The sequence below is a fragment of the Dendrobates tinctorius genome, unplaced genomic scaffold, assembly GCF_039654945.1.
Source record: "Dendrobates tinctorius isolate UK_male_01 unplaced genomic scaffold, ASM3965494v1 ptg000258l, whole genome shotgun sequence".
NCBI lineage: Eukaryota > Metazoa > Chordata > Amphibia > Anura > Dendrobatidae > Dendrobates > Dendrobates tinctorius.
The window spans coordinates 6882501-6909850 of NW_027361925.1; positions in this window are offsets into that span (position 1 = coordinate 6882501).

The window sequence follows — 27350 nt, forward strand, 5'->3', positions numbered from 1 at the left end:
TCTCTGACAAAACTTTACAACCAAAAAATAAATACAGCATTCCAACAAGAAATAATCACTGCAGATTTAAAGAAATTTCTGATAAAAAGGCAACCCCCCACCCCGTTTCTATACCATCTACCTAAAATTCACAAAAATCTGGTCAATCCCCCTGGACGACCAATAATCTCAGGTATTGACTCTCTCACAAGTAATCTCGCAACCTACATTGACCAAAATCTACAGAAATATGTGGTGACATTAGACAGCTACATCAAAGATTCGACAGACATGATCAGGATCCTAAAAGGAATGACATGGAAGAAATCTTACAGATTTGTCACTATGGATGTTACTTCATTGTATACGAACATAGGACACGACATAGGACTTTTGTGCACAGAATACTACCTGAAAAAGGATACATAATTGGATAAAGGAACCATCAATTTCATCCTCGATGGGCTGAACTTTATACTTAACAACTATTTCACATTTGATGGTGCAATGTATCACCAAAAACATGGCACAGCAATGGGCTCAAAAACAGCTTGCTCTTATGCAAACCTATTTATGGGTCTTTTTGAAGGAATACATATATATGACAACGAACATAAAAAAGGCCTGGTCCTATACAAAAGGTACATTGATGACCTGTTCCTCATCTGGGACACTGAGCTTGACAATTTCTTTGATATTATAAACAATAACAACTGGGGCATCAAGTTCGAGCCAACAACACATGAAAACAACATCAATTTCCTTGACCTTACAATCTTTTCTGTTGATACACAGATTTACACAAAAACATATTTTAAACCAACAGACAAGAATTCCTACATCAACTACAAGAGTGGACACTACACAAAATGGTTGCGTAATATCCCGGCAAACCAATTCAGAAGAATAAAGAAAAATTGCACTTCGAAGAAGATTATACATCACAGTCCCAAATCCTCAAAGACAGATTCTTAGAGAGAGGTTACCCGAAGGAATTAATATCCAGTACGCAGAGACACAGTGGAGAAATCCCTCAAGCAATTCTCCTAATACAGAAGAATAAGAAAAAGACCGAGGAAACGAAAGCACTGAATTTTATAACAACATACAATAATTGCCACAAAACCATCAGGAAATGTTTGAACACTCATTGGCATCTGCTTCAGAGTGACCCCATCTTGAAATCAATCATACCTGGGAAACCAGGGATAACATTCCGCAGAGCCCCAAACATAAAAGGAATAGTAGCTCCAAGTCGGCTTAAACAAAAAATGACCACGAAACCCAGCAAAGAACCAGTGAAAAAGGTCTCAAAGTGCAGAAGAAATAGATGCCTCTGTTGTCAAAGTATACAACAGACAACCACCTTCCAATCTACCTCGACAAAGGAATCCTTTTCCATCAAACATGGTATGAATTGTTTAACAGAATTCGTTATCTATTTGCCTGAATGCCCGTGCGGATTGCAATATATAGGGAGGACCATCAGACCGCTTCACGAAAGGCTAAACAAACACCGTTCAAACATAAAGAATGGTTATAGAGCCCATGGTGTGTCACTCCATTATGACACCCATCACAATAGAGCTATAAGAGCAATCAAACTAACCCCAATTGATCACATAGCAGACAATGTACCAAATAGGTTCGAACACCTAAAAAAACGTGAGAAATACTGGATGTTTAAGCTGGACACATTAAAACCAAAAGGCTTGAATATAATTTCTGAATTGATATGAATTCCCACACCACGCTCACTTCCTGACACTTATCTAAGTGGGTGACACAATCACAGGTAATAGATGCTATCAGTATAAACACATACACACTGAGATCACTCCCAATCCCTTTCTAAAATCTGTTATTTTCAAATCTGTTTCACCCACAGTTTTGCATTTACTTTTATTTTTATTATTTTTTTTCCCACTGGTATATAGCAATCACAACTCACTAGTATTTGTTAGAATAATGTTCACTCAAACTGGGCATTAGAACCTAGGTTTGCTGTACCAACAGACACACGATCTATGGTTGATACCACCACAACCAATATATAAAATAGTGACCATAAACACACGGAAGATGAGAAACACAGTTTTTAAGCCATTTTTAATAGTTTTAATACAATTTTTTAGATAATTTTTTATTGACAATAAATAATTAAAATAAAATAAAAATAAAAACTTTTAAGAAGCAGTTGATCTTAGGAATAATCTGGTTTATATTTTATGAAGTTTATTTTAATAGCAGCACCACTCTTTGCTCCCCTCCTAAAACAAAAATAAAGAAGATTGTTTTTTAACACAATAATAATATTTTTTACATATTTCTTTGATAATTTTTCACAACAATTCTTCTTTAACAACCATAGGCCCATATATTTAACAGGATAGTGTCATGAAAAAGCAGTTTATAGAACCTTCGATCCAAAGACACTGATACCAGTGAAACGGTGGCGCTCAACATTAGTCACAAGAGAAAACACTGAAACCAGCAAATACATGGGTTCTACTACCTTGAAAGTCGGGTGACAATAGGTTTATGAAACATTTTTTCTGCAGTGACAGTCTGGATATTTTAGCAATGTTTTGCTGCATTTTTCATGGAAATTTTTACATCATTCTGTTTGTAAGATTTTTATGTACATTTTAGCAAGTGTTTTGGACCATTTTCTTGTTTTATCATGCTATTTATGTGAAATTCCGCCAAAAATGCTGGCCCCTCCCCCAGTGATGACCATTATGACATCACATGTAGACAGAACACACCCATAATTGCTATGTAAGGGGCTATAAATTCCCTGCTCCTATGGCTGATGTAATATCCCTGAGGAAGGTGCCAGGAAGGGCACCGAAACACGTAGGAAGAAATAAAGGAGTACACTGCTACAACATCTTGCATCCCAGGAGATTTGTGAATCTCGGCAGCGCGGACTGCAACACACCCTGCTTCCCACAACATTCTGAATGTTTTTCCTATCAGACGGTTGGGACATTTTTTGGTAGGGTTTTTGACGGATTACAGACAGCAGCTTTTCTATCCTGTCCTTTTTAGTTAGCTTGGGCCCCATCATTTGCTCAACCTATCTTACTATATGTGTTAGTGTTTTCATCTTGCTTCACCGTCATTATTTGTTGGGGACTGCCTATTGCTTTGGGGTCTGCTCTGGGGCAGTTTAGATTTCCCCTTTCTTTCTTTAGGCCTATTTAGTTCTCCGGCTGTGATCGAGGGGTCTAGGGCATCGTAGGAACCCCCCACGGCTACTGTTAGTTGTTGTGGATAGGATCAGGGGTCTGCAATCCGATAGCTACCAACCTCTCCGGTTTTCTGGACTTAGCTTGTATTTTTGTTTTTTCCTCCTTCGGTGACTCATTCATAACAGTGGCCTCTTTTACGATAAACCGTCTGTTTCTCACTCCTTGGGCACGTTGGGCCGCAATTGGCCGGTGGAAGGCAGGTAACTCTATTTCTTCGCGTGCCTCAGGGTCTTCTCCTGCATCTGGCAGATTAGGCATTCTGGACAGCACATCAGCATTGGCATTCTTGTGCCTCGCTCGGTACTTGTTGGTGAATTCATAGTTAGACAGCTGGGTCATCCATCGCTGCTCCAGTGCACCTAGTTTGGCAGTTTCCAAGTGAGTCAACGGGTTGTTGTCCGTGAAGATGGTAAACTTGGCTGAAGCTACGTAATGCTTGAATCGTTCAGTCACAGCCCATGCTATGGCGACGAACTCCAGTTTGAAGGAACTGTAGTTGTCAGGGTTGATTTCAGTGGGACGAAGCTTCCTGCTGGTGTAGGAGATCACTCTTTCTTTGCCATTCTGTACCTGTGACAGTACTGCTCCCAGTCCCACGTTGCTGGCATCAGTATACAAAACAAATGGTTGGTCATAATCTGGGTAGGCCGTAACTTCATCTCCTGTGAGAGCCATCTTCAGTCGAGTGAAGGACCTCTCCAGTTCCTCATTCCATTCAAATGTAGGACTCTTCTTTCTGGCTTTCTTGGGCTGGCCCACCAGAAGATTTTGCATAGGTGTGGCTATCTCAGTGAAGCCTTTGATGAACCTTCGGTAGTAGCCTACTAACCCGAGGAATTGACGTACCTCATGGAGGTTGCTGGGCTTCTGCCAGTCCCGGATGACAGTGACTTTGTCAGGATCCAATGCCACACCTTCTGCACTCACTACATGACCGAGGTACTGTACCTTGGGCTTCAGGAGGTGGCATTTGGAAGGCTTCCCTTTCAGGTCAAAGTTGGACAAGGCTTCAAACACCTCAGCCAGGTGCTTCAGATGGTCTTCATAAGTCTTGGAGAAAACAATGACATCATCAAGGTACAAAAGGACTGTCTCGAAGTTCTTGTGTCCAAGACAGCATTCCATTAGCCGTTGAAATGTCCCTGGGGCGGTGCAGAGACCGAACGGCATGTAGTTGAACTCGCAGAGACCCATTGGTGTAGTAAACGCTGTTTTCTCCTTGTCTGCCTCTGCCATGGGAACTTGCCAATACCCACTAGTGAGATCTAAGGTGGAAAAATAATTAGCAGTTTTAAGTGCGGCTAATGACTCCTCAATTCTGGGTAATGGGTAGGCATCCTTATGTGTAATGCTGTTAATTTTTCGGTAATCAACACACATTCTCATGGTACCATCTTTCTTTTTCACAAAGACTATTGGGGCTGCCTAGGGGCTACAACAGTCTCTGATCACCCCAGCCTCCTTCATTTCCCGCAACATACTTTTGGCACATTGATATTGTGTTGGGGGTATAGGCTGGTACCTTTCTTTAATGGGTGGATGATCTCCAGTGGGGATATGGTGTTGAACCCCTTTTGCCTTCCCAAAGTCTAGGGGGTGTTTACTGAATACCCGCTCATACTCCTGAGTCACTCGGTAAACCCCACTCTTTTGGTTTGAAGGGGTGGAGTCAGTTCCCACCTGCAGTTGCCGACACCACTCCTCCCGCTGCTTTACAGAGCCATTGACCCCTGCCTGGTCAGACAAGACCAAGGACTCTGCTGCCTGTATTGCGCTGTTACTGACAGTAAGCAGCTTAGCAACTGTGGCACACCAAGGTATTGTGGCCTCCTCTTATCCACAATTCAAGAGGCGTACAGGTACTTTCCCTTTGCGGACATCAACTACCCCTCTGGCTGTCAGGACAGTGGGCAGGCTATCAGAGTACACTGGCTCTACCAATGCTTCGTAATCTTTTCCTCTGAGGCCTATGGCTGTCCGACACCAAATTAACATTTCACATCTGGGGGTATCGCAATGGGGAAAGAATCACTCACTCTGATGCTGCCAATTTCTCTGCCAGACAGTTCTACCTGCTGTCTTTGCATCAGGACCTTGATCTCCTTCTGAAGGACTCGTTGTTCACTAGAACCAGCAGTCTCGGCTACCTGTTGCTACAAAACAATAACCTCGGCAAGACAATTTTCAATCACATTAGTTCTTAAGGACATCATTGGGTTACATTCTCATCGATCAATGTCTACAACTATCAGACCTTGAGATTTTAACTCTACTCGCCCCACTTTAATGGTAATCTCTTTACATCCTACTTGCGGCAAAGACTGACCATTGCTGGCAACTACTGTCAGTTCATCACTTGGTCCGCAAGTAAGTTCAGAGTCAGCCCAATACCGCTTGTAAAGGATATATGGCATAGTTGTCACCTGAGAGCCAGTGTCCAGCAAAGCGTTCATGGGGATGCCATCAATCACCACTGGGAGGACCGGTCGCCCTCCAACATACTTGGCTTGCCAGTTCTTTGGGCCTTGTGGCCCTACTCCTGGGGGTTGGCCCTGTGCCCCAGGGTAGCAGAATCTTGCGATGTGGCCTGCCTTGCAGCAGCGACGACAGATGGGACGTCCATTCTGGTCATAGTGATCGTTGTCTCTCCCTCGGAGTGGCGGAATCCTCTTCTTCCATAGCCACGGGACATCCTCTGGACTGAAGGCCAGCTGGATCTTCTCCTTTGAGGACACCTGCATGGACTGCACAGTTTTGGCAAGTGCAGCCATACTTTTGGCCAGCTCTTGGACCTGAAGGCGCAGTTCTGTAGATGGATCATGATCCAGAGTCTGTGCATCAGCCCCCACAGAGATGGGAGGGAAACATGCTGCTTCTTGGTGGTACGTGATCGCTGGGCGCCTAGGGGGCGCTGGACGGCTGACATTTGGTTCATGCAGCACCCAGATAGCCCTGTCTTTGAAGTCTGCAAAGTCTAGGACAGGGTTTTGTAGGGCTATGATGCGCAGCTGTGCTCTGTGGGTACTGGATAGGATTCCCTCAATAAATTGCTCCTTTAACAGTCTGTCTCCATCTTTCACACTGTCTGGGTCAATCTGTTTTATGGCTCGCAGCGCCTCCTGCAGGTTAAGAGCATAGTCCTGTATACTGTCCTGCACTCTTTGCTTACACCCAAAGAATCTCATTTTTATTTCAGCTGCAGTGCAGGTGTCAAAGGTGCTTCTTAGCTTAGCCAGAATCTTTTTAACAGGCTCTTTATCAGTGTCCTGCCAGGCTTTTACTTCCCTTTGCGCTGCACCAGTTAGCTGTCCAGTAAGGATGTTCACTTTCTGGCTTTCAGACAGAGGATACACCTCAAACAAACTGCACAGTCTCTCTTTAAATTCACTCAGGGTATGTGACTCCACTGAGTACTGCAGTAACCAGGCTGCTTCCGGTATATAGGGCATGGACAGCGGCATTATGGGGACTGCTGAGATGGGCGCTTGTTCTTGTGCGCTCTGGAAGTGGAGCTGGCCGCTGAATTCTGCGGTGCCATTGGGGCCGCAGCTGCCCTGGCCCCTGCATCTTTCGGTGCTGTGGGGGATGCGGTGGCATTCAACGCTGCATCTTCTCTTGCCTCTGGCACACAGGACCCGGGGACACCGGGCTTCTTAAATCCTGTTCGTGACGCCAAAATGGATCACCCGCCAGGGCAGTGGGGTACTCGGTATGGGCCGGTATCTCGGAGGGAAGTGTCACAATAGCGGTGACCCAGTCCGTGGCCCTGGGTATCCATGTAAAAGGGGTTGAGCGTGGCTGATTAAAGTTTATAAGTGGATGATACGTGATGCCACCTGTGGTGCTCGGCAATGAAGGGGTTAAGCCGACGCTGCAGGCAGATCCTCTGGGACAGATGGTATAAGGCAGCAAGATGTAATAGCTCCCCCCAGATAGAGCTGTAGTCCCAGGGCAGTGAGAATAGGTGTTGAGGAAGAGGGTGCAGTGTTAGGCACAGAGATGTAGCAGTGCTGAAGGGGTTGCAGGAAGAAGGCAATGACACAACAGGGTGCAGTTTCCTTTACCTTTACTTTGCTTTGCAAGTGCAGTCCAGGGTCCAGATTACAGATGGAACAGGAGTTGGTCAGCCTGGAAGCAACTCAGGAATCTCTCTATACAGATGGGTTGTGTAGTCTCTTTTCTAGCGCTTATCTGAGGTACATGCAGTACGGGGTTACACTGAAGTTCCTCTTGCTTACTCTCTTTTAGAACCCCCTCGTATGGCAGACAGCTGTAGCCTCCTTCTTCTGGCTCACACGTTGCTGTTGTGCCTCCGAGTCTTATGTGGGAACAGAGCATTTACAGCTTCCTATCCCTCCGGTTTCTGCTGCAGGAACATCAGTGTCCATACAACCTCGGATACCGGAATCCAGAACCATGCTAGAAGTGAGCCTGAACTCTATTCAATCCTCTGGCTCTTCTCCTCTCATCCACACACTTCGCCCTCCTCACACAACTAAACGTCCCCTTCCTGACCCCCAGAGATCAGCTCCTCCCCCAGTTTTGGTTCAGAGCTCCCTCTGCTGGCCTGGAGTAGGAACCGTGCTGTGTGCTGTATTTACCTGACAGAGAAACCCTTTATTGCTTCCAAGCATGACATCACCCTCCCTAGGACGTAGGAGGAAGGTAATGCCACTGTGGCGACCATACTCCTGGGGGCGCCACACGCGCGCACTCTGTCTAGCTCTGACATCACACTCCCTAGGAGGAAGGTAATGCCACTGTGGCGACCATACTCCTGGGGGCGCAACACACACGCACTCTGCCTAGCTCTGTCTTCAGTCTTGTCCTCTCTATGATACTGGAGGACTTGACCCGGAAATTCTTGTACTCGTGTGCTATATCAGGCTACCTCTTCCAATGGGAGGTGCCTGATTATTGTTGTGCTTCCTGGCTTGGACTTGTTAGGCCTTGCCTGGCTGTGCGCTGTATTCAGGTCCTCTGCCTTTTGCTCTGTTCCTATACTCTGCCTAGCCGTACTTCCCAGTACATGCTCCGTGCATACACTCTGCTCTGTGTTCTGTTTAACTCTGCACTTCGGCATGCTCTCCGCACACACTTTGTCTGACTCTGTACTGTGGTGTGCACCTTTGCATGCACCCTGCGTTTCTCTCACCTGGGCATGCTTGCCTGTACACGCCAAACGTGCTCACGTGTACTCGCCTTGCACTATTCCTGTGTACACTCCTAGTATTTTCCTGTACTCCCTGTGCTCCCATACACTCATCCTGTTTATGTGGAGCCCCTGAGGCTTCAGTCGCCACAGAGGTACTTCACCTTCTCCTAAGGTGTAGTGCCCCACCATCCAGGTAAGGTGGGAACTCCTGACCATGCTCCACACCTGCATTCCACACACAGGATAGTTCAGTGGGGCCACCAAACAGCTTCAGGCTGGGGGTTAGCAGAGCACCCCTCGTGGAACCCTGCTTCGTAACACGAGATGTGCTGGGAGGCGGGTGGAGTGAGATGATATAAAAGAGTGAGAGTTAGGGAGTTGAGGGGGGTTGGCTAGTTGGAGAGAGAAGAGAGAAGACGGGTGTCTGAAGGACGTGCTGCAGCAGGTCCCAGTGATCTGGGCTGCTGGCACGAGAAAGACCAGAGAAAGAGACTGATAATCTTGATAACCTAACCTTCCATAAGAGAGAACAGATCGAATTGAAGGAGAATAGACGGACGGTGGGAAGCTGGTGGAAGAAAGATAGAGAACCCTTCCAGTCCAGAGAGCGCAAAGGCCGGGGCCCGGTCCCCGAGGTTGATTGGATCTTTATGTCTGGCAACAGACACCGGAGGAGTAGTGAGCCGCTAACGCCTTGCTCCCATCATAGACTTGGGACACAACAGCAACTGAATAGAGAGCCGGGACGCAGTGAGGAGTCCCCAAAGCAGGCTACAGCTGTCTGTCATACAAGTAAAGACTAGGAACACCTAGAGAGAGGCATTCCAGGGTAACTAAGTACTGGAGTGCTTCGCACCTAAAGGCGCATTGGAGGAGTCATTCAGTAAGGTACATGTTGGCGGAGTGTGGAAGGGAGAATCCTATCCTGCCTGGAGGTTGGCTGGAGTCCTGACCTGGAGAACACGGTACGGAGGCAGGCAGTTGAGTGAGCTGCAAACAGTGAGTAAAGCTTTGGAACCGCATACTCGTGTGTCCTCCAGTTATTCCCGCACCACTACACCTGGGTACCAGCATCTATACCATTCTGCGCCTCTCCTCATCCATTGCACCTACACTGCCCTGGGACTACAGCTCCACCTGTGGGGAGCTACACCATCTTTGCTGCACCACACCATCAGTCCTAGCGGATCTGCATGCAGCGTTGGCTCAACATCTTACTTTCCAAACACCACGGGTGGCGTCACAAACTATTCTAATAAACTTTAACAACATTAACATCACCGCCATTGATATTGGGCGCCCAGGGCCTCGGACCGGGTCACCGCTGCTGTGACACATTCCCACCTTGACACCGGCCCAGTACCGAGTACCCTGCTGCCCTGGGTGTGCGAGGGTGACTCATTTACTCTGTGTGTCCCTGTTCCCACGCTTTGCACACTCTGGCACTCTGCACACCCCCGATTCCCAGACACACTCACTCGTGTATCCTGTGAGCCAGCCACCTGGTGCCAGCAGTCGTGGCACCATACCCCCTGGGGCTTGCCCCTGACACTCCCTGTATAGGGGGTGATCCTCACAAGGCCAGCTCACCCTGGGAAGGTTGGTGCCACGATCCAGAGGGTCCACTAAAGAAGTCGTCATAATTGGTGATTGGTCAGTTGAAAAAGGGCGGGAAAGTGAACTATATAAACAGCTGTTTCAGTCAGCTGCCTCATTCCAGCTGTGGAGAAACTGACAGCTGGACCTTACCATGGAGGATTTGCTTCAACAGCTGCTAAAGAAAGCTCAGGAGATCAGCAGGGAATGCTGGCTTAGACAGTGTTTGGCAGCTGAATCTGCTCAGCAGATTGAGGGGGATGGAGAAGTTATGCCTCTGGACTTGCGGTCACCGGCTGCCATTCGAGCTCCGAGTATTCAAGAAGAAGATGGCGCTGGTGCGAAGAGGAAGAAAAAGAGTTGTGAAGATTAGAAGATTACTTACCCCCGCAGGTTAATAAGTGAGCACCAAGACAGAAGTTCGGACCTAGGTCTCGCATGATTAGCAAAACATCGCAAGACTCTGAGGACTGTCAGATGATGAAGAGGATCCCGGGGGCAGAGCTTGCTAAACGGAGTTTTCAGACACCGGAGGGACACCGAAGGAGAACTGTTAATGTGGAAGACCAGCACAGCCCTAATACCAGCGAATCCATCCTCCCAAGCTCTGGTATTATAGACACAGACCCCTCAATTCAAGCCGGGGGAGCAGTAGACTCAAGCTTATTTCATCAGAACTTGCAAAGTAACAGGAAGGAAATGTCAGCTGCACTTGGAGTTTGGGCTCCTATCACAGACTTTGTCTCGGCTCCTTCAGGGTCTGGAAATCTAACTGCGGATAGCCAGCATTCATCAGGGATCAACCCACATGATGTCTCAGATCCTGTGCAATGCAACAGCAGGGATCCCAATGATGAGCATAATTCCATGTCAGTTTGTCCTGAGGAAATATTATTTGATAATATTAAAGCATTCATTAATAAGTCAGTTACAGAAGCTGCTGCTTCTGCTGTGAGGGTAGATAGAACCTCTGAAGTGTCTGCCTTACCCATACATCATGCTGGTGCAGCAGATGTTTATTTGAAGGAGTCTTTAACATGTAAAGGTACTGTCACACTTAGTGATGTACCAGCGATCCCGACCAGCGATATGACGCGGTCAGGATTGCTGATATATTGCTAAGTGGTCGCTAGTGAGCTGCCACACAGGCAGATCTCACCAGCGACATCACAGGGGTCGGGGGTCGCTACTTACCTGTCAGACGAGGTGATCCTGACGTCCTCCCGCCCGCGTCCATGCGTCGCTAGTCGTCACAGCAGGAAGCCCAGGAGGTAGCTGATGACAAGAAAAGGTCCAGGACGTTCTCGTGCGATCAGCGTTAACCAGCGGGGGAGCGGTCGGATGTAAGTATCAGACATAGCGATATCGCTAGCAATATCGCTATAACGTCACAAAAACCAGTGACGTTATAGCGATATTGCTAGCGATATTGCTTAGTGTGACAGGCCCTTAACATTTCTCCATTGGGGTTTCATTTATCTGATAGTGTGAAGGACAAAATTTGGAAATGTGAATTTGTTGATTTAATGTCTCTACTTCCAACAAGGGAACCCCAACAATGGCTTGATAGGAAAGAGGATAAACAAGATGGCAAGGATAAGAAGCGCCTGTCTAGGTCGTTTAATAATTGGCTACAGGCCTTTTCTATATTCGCAGCTGTGTTGGGAGAAAAGAAGCTGGAATTTTGTAGTGAGTTATGTCACCACATTGACACAATTTTAGAAGCGTATCGCAATTTTGGCGGAATGGAGTGGTGGTATTATGATGAGGCCTTCCGCCAAAAGTTAGTGGTTCATCCAAATATGCACTGGGGATGCAAAGACATGGGCCTTTGGCTCAACCTGATGCTCCCCCAGCCGAATTACTCTAACAAACAGACTAAAGAAGTGTTGTAGGCTCCTAGAAATGGAGTATGTTTGCTTATAATGAGGGTTTGTGTCGTTGGTTGGCAAATTACCGCTTTTGGCACGAATGCTCTTTCTGCGGAGGGCAGCATCCTATGGCAAAGTGCTTTAAAAAATTCAACCAGAATACCCAGCAACAGGCCAATCCAAAAGAGTTTTCTAAGGGCTCCGACACCGGTGAAGGTGGAAAAAATGTTACCTTGGATAGAAGCTTACCCCGACAGGGTTAAAGCTAGATTAATTTTAGAGGGCTTTCAGATGTTAATTCGTACCTTTGTTCAATGAGGTAGGTTGCTCCTTAGTAGATAATTTACCTTCTGTGATTAAATTTCCTGATGTGGTACGTGACAAGATATTGAAAGAATTAGAGGAAGGCAGGGTGGCTGGGCCATTTCATTCTTCTCTATTTTGAGATTTCACAATCTCCCCTTTGGGTGTTGTACCCAAAAAAGAGCCGGGTACATTTAGGCTCATTCACCACCTTTCCCATCCAGTTGGTCATTCATTGAACGATCAGGTGGACTCTTCATCAGCTTCAGTGTCTTATGCAATGTTTGATCTAGTAGTGGATCTATTGCGTAAAGCAGGGGTTGCTGCATGGTTAGCTAAGTCCGACATAAAATCAGCTTTTTGGCTTCTCCCGGTGCATCCATCTGGCTTTAACTCGCGTGGCTTTGTTTTTGATGGCATGTTTTTCTTTGATAGATGCTTACCCATGGGTTTTTCGCTTTCTTGCTTTTATTTTGAATTTTTTCTTCTTTTTTGCATTGGTGTGTGGAAGTTGATACAAAGAGGGGTTTTGTTTTACATTATCTTGACGATTTTCCTTTTATTGGGTCGGAATTGTCTGATGATTGTTCTTCTCTGTTAGAAAATTTTTTACGCTTGATGTCGCACTTTGGGGTCCTGCTTGCTCCTGACAAAAAGGTTCATCCCTTTCAGGAATTGGAATTTTTAGGAATCAAAATCGACTCCAAGAGGATGGTTTGTAGTTTACCGGAAGAGAAGGTTTCTCGTTTACGGATTATAATCGATCTGCTGTTGTCAAAAGAGAAAGCAATGTTGAAGGTTCTTCAATCTGCACTGGGCCTTCTCAATTTTGCTTCTAGGATTATTCCCATGGGTAGGGTGTTTTAAAGAGGTCTATATGACCTAGTTGCTGGTTTCAGTTCGCCTTATGCTTGCATTAGATTTACACGTTCAGTTAAAGAAGACCTCCTGGTATGGTCTGAGTTCCTTAGTTGTTTCAATGGAACCTTGTGTTGGCAAGATAGTTTTAAGTTGGCCACTTCGTTAGATCTTTATTGGTCAGTTGGTATCGATGGTTTTGGTTTGCGTCTTGGCTCACACTGGGCGGTCGATATTTGACCTGAGTCATGGAGATCTCGTCTTGTTAATAAGAATTTTATGGTTTTAGAATTATTTTTGTTGTTAATTGCTTTGGAGTTATGGGCCCCTGAATTAGCAAATTTGAGAATTTGTTTCCCAACCAATGATAAGGGAGTTTTATTAGCTTTGAGTACGATTACTTTGAAATGTGTTTGGGCATCGTGCTTGTTGGGTGGTATTGTTTTAGTGTATCTTAACTATAATATTTGTTTAAAAGGTGTTTCTAGCAAAGCAGAGGCGAATATTTCAGTTGAATTTTTATCTTCACAGCAGATTCATCTTTTCAAATTGTTTTTCCTAGAAGCCGACCAAGCAGGATCATCTTGCTCGACAAATTTATGGAGCATCATTTAAATATAGTTCCTTCATGCATTCAGAATTCACTAGCTCCCAGAACTTGGGCAGATTATGTGGCTGCTTGGTGGGAGTGGAATACCTTTTGTATATTTAATGGTCTTAAAGAGAATTCTGGTTCTGCTCAGGCAGCGGTTTTATTTGTTGAAGCAATGTTTCGTCGTGGTTTGTGTTATTCGTCGGTAGCAAAAGTCAATGCAGGTACTTCATTCTTTTTGAAATTATTTGGTTGCCCACCTTTGAATAGTTTCTTTACAGTTAAACAAGCTTTGAAAGGTTTTAAAAAAGTTTCTTCTCAACCGGATGGTCCGTGTCCAATATCAATATATTACGAGGCATGGCTTTTTTGCACTGCATTCATATTGGCCTTTTTTGCAGCGTTACGGGATTCAGAATTAATGGCAGATAACAAATTTGGTGTTTCCGGGTTGATGGCTTCTGATGTTCAGGCTTCTCATTCCTCAGCTAGGCTTCTTTTAAGGAAGTCGAAAACAGATCAACATAGTGTAGGTAGTGTTATTGTTCTTCATCAGGCCAGGATCGAAGTGATTTGCCCAGTGGCAATTCTTCGACGATGGCTATCCATGCGTTCGGGAAGCGCTAGTCAGCTTTTAAATCATATGGGAGGTTCTGCAGCCACGAGGTATCAGTTTTTTTTTTATTTTGAAAAGGTGTTTAAAAAAATTAGAGTTACATGATCGAAAAATTTCATCTCATTTATTTTACATAGGGGCAGCCACGGAAGCTTTCTCTATGGGTTTGGGTGAGCAATTCATTAAAAGAATTGGCCGCTGGAAATCTAACAGATACCAGTTATATATTAGACCTCATCTTTCTCTGAATATTTAATGTTTCTGTTTTGTTTCCCCCTTTTTGGCCCGGCACTAGTTTGGGTGTTATGCCACTCATTCATTTTTTGGGCTCAAAAGAGAGCGGCAAGACGACATTATACAGAAAATCTCTCGTTCTCGCCAGATAGTGTTCAAGTATTCTGGCATGGAAGTAGAGGGTTGTTATGGAATAAATTGTGTTCTGTTTTAGTTGTACTGGCTAGTTCTCTTCCTCCACCTGACGTGATTATTTTGCATGTAGGGGGAAGTGATATAGGGCATGCTAGGACCTTAGATTTATTGAACAACATGAAAAAAGATATAGATTGGATTAAGTATCAGTTTCATAATACATTTTTGATTTTTTCCGAAATAATTCCCAGATTGCTTTGGCAATAACATATGTTTTTTTGTGAAATAATTCAGAAAGGAATTTACAGGGAGCTTCACAAATTCATGCCTGTGGTAGATGGCTTTACTTATAAGCATTCTGAATTGGAAGGCTTTGTTCCAGGATTGTACCGGGCTGATAACACTCATTTATCTGAAGTCGGTTTGGACATATTTAATGTAGGGATACAGAATGCTTTGGAACAATGGTTGAGGTGCTCGGGGGGGCGCTTTGTTAATGCGGTAAAATTGCCCCTTTAGGTTGGGTTGATTGTTTCTTGAAGTTAAGAAAATATTAACTTATTCTTATTAAATTAATTTATTTATGGTTTATTATTTTATTTACATTTATTATTTATGTAATCTCATAATAATGCACCTCGGCCATTGTTTTTACCATTAAGAAGTGTCCTGTGTAGTTTATTTATATATATCATGATGTTCTTTTTTGGGGACAGCTAGTGGGCCTTGTGTCCCCATGACCATGTTACTTCTTTTAACCCCTGAAGCAGTTGCCAGAACATGTCTACAGTAATGTCGTTTTGACATTGCGGTGCAATGCGTCCATTTTTTTCGCCTTAGTATGTAATGAGGGAAATCATTGGATGCTTTTAATGCTATGGTTTTATTATTATTCCACAAGATGGAGCTGTAGGATCAGGAATGAGGAAAGTGGCATCTGCCTGGGAATTATATCACTGTGCAGCAGCCTTTTATTGTCTATCACTTTCCTCTGTATGTGCAGGATATATAACACCTGGCTGCTTATATTCTGGATCCTGCTGGAAGCCGACAAGGCGACCAAATTCTAAATTTATCCTGACAAGTCCTGACTAGAGTTGAGCGACTTTTGTTTTTTTAGGGTCGCGTTTCGTTTCGCGAAACCCGACTTTTCCAAAAGTCGGGTCGAGCAAGATCGTCCGATTATAGGGAAAAGTCGGGGTCGTCCCGAAACACGAAACCCAATGTAAGTCAATGGGGAATAAAAGTCGGCAGTGAGAGGAGGACAGGAAACACACCTACAGTGCCCATTTGAATGCCAAAAGCATCAATTCTTCTTTCTTAAGCTTGTCAACCTTAATTAACTTCATATTACAAGTTACGCACTGAAAAATGGGGGTTATTTGGCTACAAACTGTGGGGGGGGAGGGCTGGCTCCAGGTTTTCATGTGCCCTGGGCGAAAGAGCGCCCCTTTAACACATACCACAACTCATCATGCTCCGATACGGCAGAGAAATAGCGGTATAGTACAATGAAAAATACCTCACTTTTTACATCTCATGACGAGGCCCATCTATTTCTCCATACAGAATCATTGGTCCCATATAATGTTTGAAACAGTATATGATGAGCTCCACATAATGCTACAGTATATGTTGGTCCCCATGGATGAAGCTCCACTGTCTTATGGGCCCAAATAATGCTCCAAACATAATGGGCCCCATTTCTAATGCTCTAGTGTATAATGGGCCCTGTTAATGCTGCTCCAGTGTCTGATGTCCACCTTTGGAATGTTCCAGTGTATGGTGGGCCCCATCTATCATTCTCCAGAGTATAGTGCTCCCCAAAAATTGCTGTCCCAACATTGAAAACAATCAAATAAGTCTCCTCGCTAGGGAATCCCTGTACTTGTCTGGACAGGTGCTGTAGCTTGCTTAACAGCTCGCCAGCCGTTCTCACGCCCAGTATGGATTGCACGTGATTGCACAAAGCTTAGAAAGGGTACCGTATCCCTGGATAACATGTATGGATAGCGTACACATTCAAAATATATGTCTCAGGAGGCAGGCTCAGACGGTGTCAGGCCCAGTATGGATTGCACGTGATTGCACAAAGGTTAGAAAGGGTACCGTATCCCTGGATAACATGTATGGATAGCGTACACATTCAAAATATATGTCTCAGGAGGCAGGCTCAGACGGTGTCAGGCACAGTATGGATTGCACGTGATTGCACAAAGGTTAGAAAGGGTACCGTATCCCCGGATAACATGTATGGATAGCGTACACATTCAAAATATATGTCTATACAGCATGAGGCAGGCTCAGACGGTGTTAGGCCCAGTATGGATTGCACGTCATTGCACAAAGGTTAGAAAGGGTACCGTATCCCCGGATAACATGTATGGATAGCGTACACATTCAAAATATATGTCTATACAGCATGAGGCAGGCTCAGACGGTGTTAGGCCCAGTATGGATTGCACGTCATTGCACAAAGGTTAGAAAGGGTACCGTATCCCCGGATAACATGTATGGATAGCGTACACATTCAAAATATATGTCTATACAGCATGAGGCAGGCTCAGACGGTGTTAGGCCCAGTATGGATTGCACATCATTGCACAAAGGTTAGAAAGGGTACCGTATCCCCGGATAACATGTATGGATAGCGTACACATTCAAAATATATGTCTATACAGCATGAGGCAGGCTCAGACGGTGTTAGGCCCAGTATGGATTGCACGTCATTGCACAAAGGTTAGAAAGGGTACCGTATCCCCGGATAACATGTATGGATAGCGTACACATTCAAAATATATGTCTATACAGCATGAGGCAGGCTCAGACGGTGTTAGGCCCAGTATGGATTGCACATCATTGCACAAAGGTTAGAAAGGGTACCGTATCCCCGGATAACATGTATGGATAGCGTACACATTCAAAATATATGTCTATACAGCATGAGGCAGGCTCAGACGGTGTTAGGCCCAGTATGGATTGCACGTCATTGCACAAAGGTTAGAAAGGGTACCGTATCCCCGGATAACATGTATGGATAGCGTACACATTCAAAATATATGTCTATACAGCATGAGGCAGGCTCAGATGGTGTTAGGCCCAGTATGGATTGCACGTCATTGCACAAAGGTTAGAAAGGGTACCGTATCCCCGGATAACATGTATGGATAGCGTACACATTCAAAATATATGTCTATACAGCATGAGGCAGGCTCAGACGGTATTAGGCCCAGTATGGATTGCACATCATTGCACAAAGGTTAGAAAGGGTACCGTATCCCCGGATAACATGTATGGATAGCGTACACATTCAAAATATATGTCTATACAGCATGAGGCAGGCTCAGACGGTGTTAGGCCCAGTATGGATTGCACATCATTGCACAAAGGTTAGAAAGGGTACCGTATCCCCGGATAACATGTATGGATAGCGTACACATTCAAAATATATGTCTATACAGCATGAGGCAGGCTCAGACGGTGTTAGGCCCAGTATGGATTGCACGTCATTGCACAAAGGTTATAAAGGGTACCGTATCCCCGAATAACATGTATGGATAGCGTACACATTCAAAATATATGTCTATACAGCATGAGGCAGGCTCAGACGGTGTTAGGCCCAGTATGGATTGCACATCATTGCACAAAGGTTAGAAAGGGTACCGTATCCCCGGATAACATGTATGGATAGCGTACACATTCAAAATATATGTCTATACAGCATGAGGCAGGCTCAGACGGTGTTAGGCCCAGTATGGATTGCACGTCATTGCACAAAGGTTAGAAAGGGTACCGTATCCCCGGATAACATGTATGGATAGCGTACACATTCAAAATATATGTCTATACAGCATGAGGCAGGCTCAGACGGTGTTAGGCCCAGTATGAATTGCACGTCATTGCACAAAGGTTAGAAAGGGTACCGTATCCCCGGATAACATGTATGGATAGCGTACACATTCAAAATATATGTCTATACAGCATGAGGCAGGCTCAGACGGTGTTAGGCCCAGTATGGATTGCACGTCATTGCACAAAGGTTAGAAAGGGTACAGTATCCCCGGATAACATGTATGGATAGCGTACACATTCAAAATATATGTCTCAGGAGGCAGGCTCAGACGGTGTCAGGCACAGTATGGATTTGACGGCCCAGATTACACAGAGGAGGAGCAGGGAGAGGTAAAGATTGCAAATGCTGGGGCCCTGCCCAAGCAAGGGGGGCCCACTCGTGGGCGTCGGTACTGGCACTGGGCCCCTCATAGTACAGCGGTGTGTCTGACGGCGGGTGTGCACCACCGCCGTCAGAGACACTTGATTGCACTATGAGGGACCCTGTGCCAGTGCCCGCGCCCAAGAGTCGGCCTACCCACCTGTCCAGGGCAACGGCACTCGCACGGTGTCGTGCGGTAGGTGGTGACCCCGGCCATGGGGGGGGAGGCAGCACAGTTAGGGAGTTTTAGAAAGTGGCATATGTTGATGTTGGACATTCAGCTGATGCAAAAGGCGAAATAGGTGAAGTACCAGGAAGAGGTGGACCAAAGCAAGCCATTTTTCTGTCACCCTATGTGTCATCAGGGGAAGGTGGGACAAAATCCTTGGAAACCCATGCGTGGTTCATTTTAATGAAGGTTAGATCATCCACATTTTGGGTTGACAGACGGGTCCTTTTTTCTGTCAGGATTGATCCAGCTGCACTGAAGACTCTTTCCGATAGCACACTTGCAGCTGGGCAAGCGAGCTCCTGTAAGGCATATTGGGCCAATTCAGGCCAGGTGTCCAGTTTAGCGGCCCAATAGTCAAAGGGGAATGACCTGTGTGGGAGAACATCGATATGGGAGGAAAAGTAGTTTGTAACCATAGTTGACAACTGCTGTCTCCTGTCACTTTCCATCGATGCAGTATTACCAGTTGTGTGAGCGGTATTTGAAAAATCAGTCCACAACATTGTCATGAAACCCCTGTCTCCAACGCCACTTCTGCTGTGTGCACCACGAACACCTCTGCCAAGCTGCCCCCGGCCCGTACGGCTCGTGTGAGAACCATCACCGCTGCTGTGTGCTGGGAATGCCTCAAGCAACCGATTTACCAGAGTTGCTTGTTTATTAGCCAATATTAGGTCAAGGTTCTCCTGTGGCATGATGTTTTGTAATTTGCCTTTATAGCGTGGATCCAGGATGCTGGCCAACCAGTAGTCGTCATTGTTCATCATTTTGGCAATGCGGGGGTCCCTTTTTAGGATCCGCAAGGCATAATCTGACATGTGGGCCAATGTTCCCGGTGTCACTGATACACTGCGAGTGCTGGGTGGAGGAGCACTTTCTGGCAAATCCACATCCCTCCAGTCACGCACAAACCCTGTACCAGACCTTGCCACGCCAACATTTTCACTTGCCCCACGAGATGCATCCTCCTCCCCTAAGTAATCATCTCCATCATCCTCCTCCTCCTCCTCCTCTTCTTCCTCCACTTCGTCCAGGAGAGGTCCCTGAGCAGACAATGGCTGAATGTCATCAAGGATTCCCTCCTCCTCTTCCTCCTCATCAACATTGGCTGCAGACGCCTGCGTCAAAGTTTGCATGAGCAGACGCATAAGTGGGATGCTCATGCTTAGGATGGCATCGTCTGCGCTTACCTGCCGTGTGCATTCCTCAAAACACTGAAGGACTTTACAAAGGTCTTTCAGCTTCGACCACTGCACGCCTGTCAACTCCATGTCTGCTCTCAAAGTGCCTGGCCGTGTATCCTCCCACAAATGCATTATGGCCTGCCTCTGCTCGCACAGCCGCTCCACCATGTGCAGGGTGGAGTTCCACCTTGTTGCAATGTCGATAATGAGGCGGTGGTTGGGAAGGTGGAGCAATCGCTGCAGCTTCTGCATACGAACGGAGTGTACAGGCGACCGGCGGATGTGCGCGCACAGTCTTCGCACCTTCTGGAGCAGGGCTGTTAACTCCGGATAATTTTTGAGGAAGCACTGCACCACCAGGTTCAATGTGTGAGCCAAGCAAGGTATGTGGCTGAGTTTTGAAAGGGCTATGGCTGCCACAAAATTACGGCCGTTATCACTAACTACCTTGCCTGCCTCAAGATGTACACTGCCCAGCCATGACTCAGTTTGTCGCTTCAAGTACTCGGCCAGCACCTCGGCGGTGTGTCTGTCGCCCAAACACATCATCTGCAACACAGCCTGCTGACGCTTTCCACTAGCTGCTCGATAGGGGGACACCTCGTGTGCAACAGTGGCAGCTACAGATGGAGTGCTCGTACGACTGCGCTCTGTGGATGAGCTTTCGCTTCTGGAGGAGGAGGAGGAGGGTCGAACGCCTACAGCCAACTGTTTCCTATACCGTGGGCTAGGCAGCACTGTCCCACCACCGCTGTCCCCTGTGGACCCTGCATCCACCACATTAACCCAGTGCGCAGTGATGGACACGTAACGGCCCTGGCCATGCCGACTGGACCATGCATCAGTTGTGAGGTGCACCTTTCCGCTCACTGACTGCTTGAGTGCATGGACAATGCGGTCTTTCACATGATGGTGGAGGGCTGGGATGGCTTTGCGAGAGAAGAAGTGGCGACTGGGTAGGTCATAGCGTGGTACTGCATAGGCCATGAGTTCGCGGAAAGCTGTGCTTTCCACCAACCGAAAGGGCATCATCTCAAACGAGATTAGTTTGGCAATGTGGGCGTTCAAACCCAGTGTACGCGGATGAGAGACTGAGTACTTTCTTGACCTACTCATAGTGTCTGGGAGGGTGAGCTGGACTTGAGAGCTGCATATGGTGGAAGTAGCGGTGGACAGGGCGGACTGAGAGAGGGTTGATGATGGTGATGGAGTTGGTGTTCTTTCTGATGGCCTAGAATCAGTCTTTCGTTGATATAACAGTGGGATTCCCTGACTGCTGTGGCCTTGCAACGACACCTCAACATTTGCTGCTGTGCTAACCGGTGGACTTACAGTGGGGGAAACAATGTAGCGTTGCTGACTACCTTCGTTGTGATCAGTTGCACATGTGGCACTTGAGGTTTGGTGTTGTGTCCACGCTTGCAAGTGCATGCTGGTTAAATGTCTAAGCATGCAACTGGTATTCAAATTTTTCAGATTTTTCCCTCGGCTAAAGGTCTTTGCGCACTTCTTACAGATAACCTTGGCCTGATCATGAGGATTTTGTTCAAAAAAGTGCCACACTGCACTCTTCCTACTTTGGCAGACATTTTGCGGCCTAGCACGCTGTGATCTTTTGACCCTCTGGACAAGCTGTCCAGCAACTCTTTTGATGTTTGGAACCTGTCTTTGGAGTGCTCCGGGCCTGCCAGATAACAGTTGTTGCGATGTCGATGTCTGCTGTGGATGCTCCTCATCTGAGCTATTGGAAGCAGTACCCTCTTCCCCCAATGGATGCCAATCTGGGTCAACAACTGGGTCATCCATCACCTCCTCTTCTATGTCATGTGCACCTTTCTCTGTGTCACCGTGTATGGTGGTATAGTGTGCGGGAAGGGGCACCTGAGTCTCATCAGGGTCAAAATCTGGCTCTGTACACTGCGAGGACAATGTAGTGCTCTGAGTGAATGTACCAGCAGAATCATCCATCAGCGGCTGTGCATCAGTGCACTCCATGTCAGATTCATCTTGGCCTGGGTAATTCACCATTTGACTTGATAATCCAGGCATGGTATGTGAAAACAGCTCCATGGAGTAATCAGTAGGATGGCCTGCGTCATCCTTCAATCTTGGTTGGGGTGAAGGACACAAGGAAAGGTGTGGTTCATGAACATGAGCCTCCAATGACGACTCAGTGCTTTTACTTTTTACAACTGAAGAAGAGGAGGCGATAGAGCTGGAGGCTGAGTCAGCAATGTAAGACAAAACTTTTTCCTGATGCTCTGCCTTTAAAAGCGGTTTGCCAACTCCTAGAAAACTAAGCGTTCGAGGCCTTATGTAGCCAGACGATGACGCAGGGTCAACACCTCCTGCATTCGGTCCTATTTTGCTCTTGCCACTACCATCAGATCCACCACCAACACCATCATTACCAGCTGCCAACCCCCGCCCAATTCCACAGCCTCTTCCACCAGCCTTCCTCATTTTTGGTAGAAATGTAGACAAAATCCAACAAACTATATAGTAATGTAAAACAAGGTAAAAGGTGTCTATAGGACAGGGGAGATTTAGAATTTCTGCACACACTTGTGGACAGTGGACACTTTTGGATTGTGTGAGGCCCACTGATATCTGAGCGCTATGTGACACGCTCGATGGCACAGCTGCCTGTGACCAAAGTGACGAGAGGATAATGGAGATTTTGAATCTCTGCGTACACTTTTGGACACTGGACACTTGTAGATTGTGTGAGGCCTACTGATATCTGAGCGCTATGTGACACGCTCGATGGCACAGCTGCCTGTGACCAAAGTGACGAGAGGATAATGGAGATTTTGATTCTCTGCGTACACTTTTGGACACTGGACACTTGTAGATTGTGTGAGGCCCACTGATATCTGAGCGCTATGTGACACGCTCGATGGCACAGCTGCCTGTGACCAAAGTGACGAGAGGATAATGGAGATTTTGAATCTCTGCGTACACTTTTGGACACTGGACACTTGTAGATTGTGTGAGGCCTACTGATATCTGAGCGCTATGTGACACGCTCGATGGCACAGCTGCCTGTGACCAAAGTGACGAGAGGATAATGGAGATTTTGAATCTCTGCGTACACTTTTGGACACTGGACACTTGTAGATTGTGTGAGGCCCACTGATATCTGAGCTCTATGTGACACGCTCGATGGCACAGCTGCCTGTGACCAAAGTGACGAGAGGATAATGGAGATTTTGAATCTCTGCGTACACTTTTGGACACTGGACACTTGTAGATTGTGTAAGGCCTACTGATATCTGAGCGCTATGTGACACGCTCGATGGCACAGCTGCCTGTGACCAAAGTGACGAGAGGATAATGGAGATTTTGATTCTCTGCGTACACTTTTGGACACTGGACACTTGTAGATTGTGTGAGGCCCACTGATATCTGAGCGCTATGTGACACGCTCGATGGCACAGCTGCCTGTGACCAAAGTGACGAGAGGATAATGGAGATTTTGATTCTCTGCGTACACTTTTGGACACTGGACACTTGTAGATTGTGTGAGGCCCACTGATATCTGAGCGCTATGTGACACGCTCGATGGCACAGCTGCCTGTGACCAAAGTGACGAGAGGATAATGGAGATTTTGAATCTCTGCGTACACTTTTGGACACTGGACACTTGTGGATTGTGTGAGGCCCACTGATATCTGAGCGCTATGTGACACGCTCGATGGCACAGCTGCCTGTGACCAAAGTGACGAGAGGATAATGGAGATTTTGATTCTCTGCGTACACTTTTGGACACTGGACACTTGTAGATTGTGTGAGGCCCACTGATATCTGAGCGCTATGTGACACGCTCGATGGCACAGCTGCCTGTGACCAAAGTGACGAGAGGATAATGGAGATTTTGAATCTCTGCGTACACTTTTGGACACTGGACACTTGTAGATTGTGTGAGGCCCACTGATATCTGAGCGCTATGTGACACGCTCGATGGCACAGCTGCCTGTGACCAAAGTGACGAGAGGATAATGGAGATTTTGAATCTCTGCGTACACTTTTGGACACTGGACACTTGTAGATTGTGTGAGGCCTACTGATATCTGAGCGCTATGTGACACGCTCGATGGCACAGCTGCCTGTGACCAAAGTGACGAGAGGATAATGGAGATTTTGAATCTCTGCGTACACTTTTGGACACTGGACACTTGTAGATTGTGTGAGGCCTACTGATATCTGAGCGCTATGTGACACGCTCGATGGCACAGCTGCCTGTGACCAAAGTGACGAGAGGATAATGGAGATTTTGAATCTCTGCGTACACTTTTGGACACTGGACACTTGTAGATTGTGTGAGGCCTACTGATATCTGAGCGCTATGTGACACGCTCGATGGCACAGCTGCCTGTGACCAAAGTGACGAGAGGATAATGGAGATTTTGAATCTCTGCGTACACTTTTGGACACTGGACACTTGTAGATTGTGTGAGGCCCACTGATATCTGAGCGCTATGTGACACGCTCGATGGCACAGCTGCCTGTGACCAAAGTGACGAGAGGATAATGGAGATTTTGAATCTCTGCGTACACTTTTGGACACTGGACACTTGTAGATTGTGTGAGGCCTACTGATATCTGAGCGCTATGTGACACGCTCGATGGCACAGCTGCCTGTGACCAAAGTGACGAGAGGATAATGGAGATTTTGATTCTCTGCGTACACTTTTGGACACTGGACACTTGTAGTTTGTGTGAGGCCCACTGATATCTGAGCGCTATGTGACACGCTCGATGGCACAGCTGCCTGTGACCAAAGTGACGAGAGGATAATGGAGGTTTTGAATCTCTGCGTACACTTTTGGACACTGGACACTTGTAGATTGTGTGAGGCCCACTGATATCTGAGCGCTATGTGACACGCTCGATGGCACAGCTGCCTGTGACCAAAGTGACGAGAGGATAATGGAGATTTTGAATCTCTGCGTACACTTTTGGACACTGGACACTTGTGGATTGTGTGAGGCCCACTGATATCTGAGCGCTATGTGACACGCTCGATGGCACAGCTGCCTGTGACCAAAGTGACGAGAGGATAATGGAGATTTAGATTCTCTGCGTACACTTTTGGACACTGGACACTTGTAGATTGTGTGAGGCCCACTGATATCTGAGCGCTATGTGACACGCTCGATGGCACAGCTGCCTGTGACCAAAGTGACGAGAGGATAATGGAGATTTTGAATCTCTGCGTACACTTTTGGACACTGGACACTTGTAGATTGTGTGAGGCCCACTGATATCTGAGCGCTATGTGACACGCTCGATGGCACAGCTGCCTGTGACCAAAGTGACGAGAGGATAATGGAGATTTTGAATCTCTGTGTACACTTTTGGACACTGGACACTTGTAGATTGTGTGAGGCCTACTGATATCTGAGCGCTATGTGACACGCTCGATGGCACAGCTGCCTGTGACCAAAGTGACGAGAGGATAATGGAGATTTTGAATCTCTGCGTACACTTTTGGACACTGGACACTTGTAGATTGTGTGAGGCCCACTGATATCTGAGCGCTATGTGACACGCTCGATGGCACAGCTGTGACAAAAGTGACTAGAGGATAAGGGAGATTGGATTGCTTTTAAAAAAGCAGTTTGCGGAGCAGTGGGTAAACAGCAATGCCAGCGTGTCAGGAAGCCTTAGAAGGCAGCCCAACAACCAACACCACTGATACACCACAATATAGCCTCCCCTTGCACTGCACACACAGTGACTTGTGTGTTGTGCAGGCCAAATCGCTAGCAGCAGAAGCAGTTCTTTTGTCTTCTTCCCTGCCTAACGCTCTCCCTACAGAATCAGCAGCAACCTCTCCCTATACTAAGATCGGCAGAAGTAAGATGGCGGTCGGCGTGCACGCCCTTTTATACCCCCTGTGACGCCCACCAAAGCAAGCCAATCACTTGCATGCCCTTCTGAAAGATGGTGGTGACCCGTGCCTATGTCATCACGTTGCCCACAGTGTCCGTGGATCCTGATTGGCTGAAAAAGAGCGCAAAACAAACTTTTGAAACGCGACTTTGGCGCGTAAGTCGCCGACCTTGTGGCCGACCTCATCCTAGGGTCGGGTTTCGTTTCATGAAACCCAACTTTGCCAAAAGTCGGCGACTTTTGAATTTTTTCGACCCATTTCGCTCAACTCTAGTCCTGACACCTACAGATATATTCCTAAATATAGCATGAAGAACACCTGAAGGCAAGCAACAAGAATTTACAGGTTTGATTGCTGCTAACTCCCCAGGACACCATTGCTGGATTCTGTATAGTAATGTACAGAACTCAGCGAAATGTCTGACAGTGGCTCCAGTTATGGGTGGGACAAGTTGTGCAACAAGTGAATGGTCAGTTCTTGACGATGATGAAAAAAGGGGCAATTTTGACAAGGAGCAACCTGTGATGCACAGATGGCAGGGTCAGAGCATCACCTGCATAACAGGTATTGTACAGAGTGTGCCATTTATATAGATGCACCTAAATAAAATGGGAATGGTTGGTGATATCAACTTCCTGTTTGTGGCACATTAGTATATGGGGGGAGGGAAACTTTTCAAGATGGGTGGTGACCACAGTGGCCATTTTGAAGTTGGCCATTTGGGATCCAACTTTATTTTTTTCAGTGGGAAGAGGGTTATGTGACATATCAAACTTATTTCACAAGAAAAACAATGATGTGCTTGGTTTTATTCTTTCATGAGTTATTTACAAGTTTATGACCACTTATAAAATGTGTTCAAAGTGCTGCCCATTGTGTTGGATTGTCAATGCAACCCTCTTCTCCCAGTCTTGACACACTGATAGCAACACCACAGAAGAAATGCTAGCACAGGCTTCCAGTATCCGTTGTTTCAGATGCTGCACATCTTGAATTTTCACAGCATAGACAATTGCCTTCAGATGACCCCAAAGATAAAAGTCTAAGGGGGGTCGGATTGGGATACCTTGGTAGCCATTTAACTGGCCCACGACGGCCAATCCACTTTCCAGGAAACTGTTCATGTAGGAATGCTCGGACCTGACACCCATAATTGATGGTATGTTGTGGTATATGGGGTACAAAGATAGTGGAGCCATTCTTCATCAATGGACACCTCAATGCCA